The sequence below is a fragment of the Dysidea avara genome, chromosome 14, assembly GCF_963678975.1.
Source record: "Dysidea avara chromosome 14, odDysAvar1.4, whole genome shotgun sequence".
In the NCBI taxonomy this organism is placed as follows: Eukaryota; Metazoa; Porifera; class Demospongiae; order Dictyoceratida; family Dysideidae; genus Dysidea; species Dysidea avara.
In genome coordinates this window covers 6024354-6030852 of record NC_089285.1, presented here as the reverse complement: position 1 = coordinate 6030852, position 6499 = coordinate 6024354, and the positions used below count along the sequence as shown (strand labels likewise).

At 39.5% G+C, this 6499-nt stretch overlaps 1 long non-coding RNA gene across 1 annotated transcript; it reads left to right on the top strand.

Moving 5' to 3' along the window:
* Positions 1 to 217: 217 nt before the first annotated feature.
* Positions 218 to 6212, top strand: LOC136244467 (uncharacterized). Its single transcript, XR_010695268.1, has 5 exons — positions 218 to 503; positions 3337 to 3383; positions 5432 to 5470; positions 5921 to 6021; positions 6072 to 6212. It is a non-coding gene; the product is annotated as an uncharacterized lncRNA (long non-coding RNA).
* Positions 6213 to 6499: the final 287 nt, after the last annotated feature.

The window sequence follows — 6499 nt, the reverse complement described above, 5'->3', positions numbered from 1 at the left end:
AAGTGAATACCCCTACTGTGCATTGAGTGTAGCACAGTAGGGATATTCACTTCTTATTGTTTTACAGTATTTGGACATTACGTACTATCCGATCCAGCTTGTTTCAGTACTTTTTATTGCAGCATTATACGATCCGTGTATTTTGGGGCCAATTATAAGTCTAATATTACAAACGGTAAAGTAAATAGGCGCTTCGCGCGCTGCGCGCGCGAAGCGCCTATTTACTTTACCGTTTGGTCACTAGGACATTAGGCAATTGGAATTCGCAAATTCCAATTGCATAAGTTTCAATGCTCAAAGTTTAAGAATTTATAAACACTGCTGACCTGGTTTGTTAACACGTCGAGGCGTTAATTTCCTCTGTTCCTGACATGGCAAATAATTAAAATTTTAGCGTTCATTCAGTACGCACGTGGTGTAGTGGTACCAGGCTCTGTCCAGAACTCAAGTCTACCCCCAAGGAGTGGTCAGCACACAGAGAAAACTGCTCAAACGGACTAAAGGTAAGTAGAATAAGTAGATACACACGTTGAGATTATATTGTTTTGAAAGGCTAGTGTGGTACCAGACTACTTTCTCTAAATAAAATGCACCAGTTGGCGTGGCTATGGTAATCTTGCATAGACCAGACAGAATTTTTTCTTAGTGTGTGAGTGCGGAATAAGTGGCCAATCAGCACCCACCATAGAGCTGGTGAAACGTTACACAGAAATTCTGTGGGAAGTGTACTAGATCACTTATTCCCCACCCACACACAAAAGAAGAAAGTCGGTCTGATCTTAGCTATATTATAGTGAGTGATGTTGAAATGGGCTCCTTCACCCCATTGGTATTCCCTACTTTTTGGGGGAATGGGAGGTGCGGCTAGTATTGCTTACAAGAGGTTAGCATTTCTGCCTGCTGCTTAGAAAGACCAGTGTAGTGTCCTGGATTAGATGCTCCACCAGTTTTTCTTTACTGTAACCCTGCCAGTCCAGTTACTATCGCAGCACTTGACCTTGCAATGTGTGAGGGTCAGGTGCATGCTTCCATCGCATGTACTTCAATTGCTGTTTCTTGTTTATTTACTTATTATATTTCAAAAAAAAAAAAAATCGCGCAAAAAAAAAATCCAGTAGTATTGGCTACCAGCTTTTATTTTAAAATGTGGGTTGTGGAGTAGAAAGAGCAATAAATGCATTGTATACAAACTGGTTAAACCTCTACCTTATCCCATCACCATTGTATGGCATGCATATGGGTTTAAGTCTCCACAAAGGACTCGACTGTATCGTTATTAGAAGTAGACAGCATGCCTATACTACCTACTGTCAAGGAGGTGTCACTCTAATGTATCCTGTATTGTACGATCTTCATCCTTTAAACAAGGGATTTTGGCATAGGACAGTACAAGCATCATTTCAAGTAGCACTTTTACATTCAATAATTGTAACGTGATCTTGGAAACCTACCTTTTTGGTTTATTTTCTGTTTAATAGGTTAAATGAGGTATTGGGTGCTTATCTATCTTGTGTTAAAATTTTAGTTTAATATCCTGAGACGTGGCTGGTTTACTGTCCGGTACATTACAAACTAGTGCATTAAGGTTTGTGAGTGATTAAGGGTGACAAGTGGTGTTTACCAATAATTCCATACATGGTCTGATATAATCACCGAAGCTCCTAGGAAAAAGAAGCTTTGGGTGGGAAACTTTACAGCACGAAAGTTTAATAGTTGCTTTTATCAAAACAAATTGTTGAAATTTTCATTTAAGTTTTTGCTGTATGTAGAAGTCAAGGGTTAAGGTACACTCTTGGTAAGAAATCCAACTTTTGTGGATCGTCAACCACCCTGAGATCATAAGGCAGGCAATGTACTAGAGCAGACGCCTTATTCCTTATACAGACACCTTATAAATTTGTTTTTCATGGCCAACATCAAAGGTGGGGGTATTACTACTAGGTATAGCCTAAATATTTCTTTTCAAGGTTAACCCTTAAATCTGCTTTTCGAAAATGCATGTTTACACAATATGGACTCGCATGGTGACACTAGGTGAGATAACTTAATTCTTACAGCCTTACAAACACACATAGATTTAAAAAGTGTGTCCACTGGGCTACTTGGAGGAGCACTGTGACTACAGTGGCTTACTTATTATGAAGTGATGAACATCGACATGTCAAGTCTCCGTGTTTCATAATTCTTGCCACATGCTTACTTTTGATTGTGGGATTACTCACGTAAATCATATATTGCCTGATACAAAAATTCACGACAAGTCCTATGGAAGTCACTGCAAGGTGATAGGAGCAACTACCATCGAGTCATCGACCATTTTATAGAGGTATGTAATAAAAAGTTTGCATGTTCCCTACCAAAAAGTTATTTTCATGGCCTCACCATGTAACATTAGGGTAAAACTCTAGGTATCATTTTAATCCTTGTTCCATCACAAGTAGAATAATGTAAATCGCATAGCCATAGAATGGATGCTTCGAAAGTTACAGCGCTCTATGCAAGGCATGTGTATTTATTAAGTTTAAATCCAGTTTTCTTGATTATGCAGGTTTAAGGGTTAAGTGTTGCTAAAGGTAAAATTTTCACAAATACAGTGGAACCTGTCTATAATGGTCACCTTGGGACCAGATATATCTGGCCTTTATATACAGGTGGCTGTTATAGAGAAAACCTGCATAAGGTGGTCAGCAACATTTTAGTGGCTATGACTGTTATAAATGAGTAATTATTATAAAGAGGCTCGCGCCAACCACAATGTAGTAATATTTTAGTACAGAAACAGCAAGGTGAGCCTGTTATGGATGTTGGTTATAGCTATTGAATACGATTAAGCAATGAAGACTGATAGATTATATAGTATTTATTGAAAGGTAGGAAGTGGGATAATTGCCCGGCGCATTAATTGAAATGATGCCGTGGTGCCAGGAAATTTGCTTAACAAGCCACCATAAAAGGTAGCGACCGCTATACGAAGAAGAAAGTTATGTATACAGTGATTCATGGGCAAATTCTTGGTTGGCCGTTATACGCGTTAGACAGGTGACCGCTTAATGCAGACCACAATGCATACATTTGTATTGGAAAATATTTGGGACCTCGTGACCATGGCCGTTATACAAAGGTGACCGCTTAATCCAGGTGACCGTAACACAGGTTCCACTGTACTACCCAAATGTATTACTCTCTATGGGAGGTCTAAATATTTCAAGGATAAAATTTTGCTGATACCCCCCCCCCCCCCCCAACACTGCACAATCAGCAAAAAAAAGTTTCCCCTTAAAATATTTAGGCTATACGGTATATGCAGTGTAATGCACTTGATTTATTTTTTTGTAGCCAGATGATAGAGCGCTGGTATCACATACCCGAGGAAAATTCTAAGTGTAAGTTTAACTGTTAAATGAAAGTATGAATATACTCATTTGATAGTTGTTCTCCACACTACATAATGCCCTTGACTTCTCTACTACTCTAGATCTTTTGTGTCACAATTTCTATTTGTATATTGTATCATTGTCAAGTTTCATGGTAGTGAATTATTCTTCCCTAAGATTGGCCATGCATTGTGACATGTTTAGTGCATGCTTGTAAGTTTAAAGTTCACTCTCAGTGTGCTCCAGTACAAGTCTGTCCCGTCCAGTTATTTAATGAGCTTTATCCACAATTACATCATAGCACAAAAATGGCAATAAGAGTGGGGATTGTTTGTACAGATAGCCATTAAAAGGGATAACTTTTGAGATTTTCCTCGTTAAGAAAGTGAGAGAAATCTCTGGTAAGACTTGTTTGTTAACTATCTTTCTATGTAGAAGCATGCACAGTTGCTCTTCTCGAACACTCCAGATCTGGTTTTAAAAATAAAACCAGAGCTAGGTAAGTATCTAAAAGTGTGAAAATGCATTCCCCAACAGAATTTTCTCCTGCTGTCTTCATGGCAAACATCTCAAAAGCTTATCCCTTCCAATGGCTCTGTACAAAGTACCCCCACTTGTAATTGTGAATGAAACTCTTTTGGGACCTTTGAAATGTAGCCCACCTAACTGTGCTAGTGATGACGTGGTATAACAGTAAGAGTAAAATTAATGCTAGATGGCATGTTATGCACAGAAGTATCTTCTAAACTGTTTTATAGTTTAACTATCATGTTTTTTCTCGCCAATCCTCTCAACAAAGCCTCAAAGCTGCTCTTCATTTTCATTCACGTTCGTAAGGGACATACCCACTTTCAACTCAAAGGGATAAGCTATTCCTGGAAGTCTACAAGGCCTGTACCAATGTTTTTCAGTTATTAAATGCCTGTAAAACTTGAAGAGAAAGTAAATCAAAAAGTCTAAGAAGAGTCGTGTCACCCATGTTTCAGCCTGCCAGAAAGAAATCACAAAGTTTACTCGTAACTGTTTATTACAAACTTCATTTCGCTTTTCTTACGTACAAGCTGCTTTTATCATTTAACGATTTTGCTTACGTAAGTGCGTATGGACCAACATAGATAAGTAGATAGGCATACACACACACACGCACACACACAGTGACCCACACACACTGCACACACACACACTGCACTACACACACACGCACACACACACACACTGCACTACACTCACACACACACACACACACACACACACACACACACACACACACACACACAAACACACACACACACACACATACACACACACACACACACACACACATACACATGCTACACACTACACAGACACACACAAGCACAGACACACACACACACACACACATACTGCACTACACACAGAAACACACACACACTGCATACACAAATACACACATACACACATACTACACAAATACACACTACACCACACACGCTCTACACACTACACACAAATGCTACGCACTACAAAGAGACACACAGACACACACTGCACTACATACAGGTGCACACACTACACACACACACACACACACACACACACACACACTGCACTCACCACACACATACTACACACACACGTACACTGCACACACACACACACTCTACACACATACCTTACACACAGACTTTCTACATACTACACAGAGACACACACGCGCACACTACACTAAGGCATGCACACGAACACTACACACACACGCACACTACACACATACCACACACTACACACATACCCTACACATACATGCTGCACACACACACTACACACGCACACACCACACACGCTATAGTAGTGTCATGTAGTTTAGCAACAGTAGACACATGTACACAGAGACACATGTAGTCATAATGTAATGCTGCTACATGTGTCTCTGTGTATGTGATACATGGATACACGTGTCTCTCACTACATGTTTCTCTGTGTAGTGTCATGTACTATAGTAGTGTCTATAGTTTGCATACTGCAGTTTCACACCCATCCCAGAGTCTAATTTTCATTACATCTCTTTTTTACAGACATGCTACTGGACACCCAAGAATTACATGTTACTGCTGGTGAGTGTACTTATATGCTATACACATTTATTGGGTTTGACAAATCCGACATGAAGCAAGGCCATTTGGTCTTTAGCAGCTTTTTGGTCTCATTCGAAACTCTGTGGAAGTGAAACAATATACAGTCACTGTAACGGATTGCATTTTAAAATGTATATCCTACAGTATGATAATACTGTATAGTTCTGCAACCTCTCTCCATGAGACTTGGACAGTTCTCCTGTGGTTTATTGAAGCTCAAGCTCCTGAGTAGTGCACAGGCATCCCAGCTCTGGTTTACTGGGTGGCAAGCATTGTAGCTGTGCTTCACATGGCTCTGCTTTTTTTTTGCTTTGTTAGTGTGTGCATGTGCGTGTGTGCGTGTTGGATAATGTAGTCCAAAAGTATGTTTGTGCATGTGCTTTCTCCATTTTCCGTTTTGTTATATCATGTTCAACTCTAACTTTGTAGGTGTGCTATAAGAATCTGGAGAAGTATGTGTTATAGAGAAGACACCAAGGAACAAGATGGTCGATTCGAACCATGCTAGACACAGCGTAGTGTTTCTCAATGTAAGCTACATTCTGTTCTGTGTTGCTGCTTATTATCATGTGTACTGCAGGTCATCAATACTCTTGAGAACTGTTTCCTAATACTGTTAAAGGATATTGTGACAAACTTGACTTTTCACGTGTAATGTGTGCTATGAAATAGTGTTGTATAGTTCATTCAGAGCTTTGTTAAGAATTCCAATTTATACTTATGGTTTGTTACTGGGGTTTTGCATAATACGGAGCTACACCGTTCAAACTCTTGATAATGTACCCAATGATGACACTACTACCTAAGATGACACTACTAGCTACTGTACACCATGTAGGGTGATATAAGGGTGTTGGAGTAGGTGGGACACCACTTTTGGCTGAATTATGCAAAAACAAATTGCAAACTCAATCTTGATGAAACAAAAGGTAGAAACATGCGACTTGGTGTTTATTTATAATGGCAATTCAGGTTAACTTTTTCCGTATTGAGTGCCTCTAAATAATC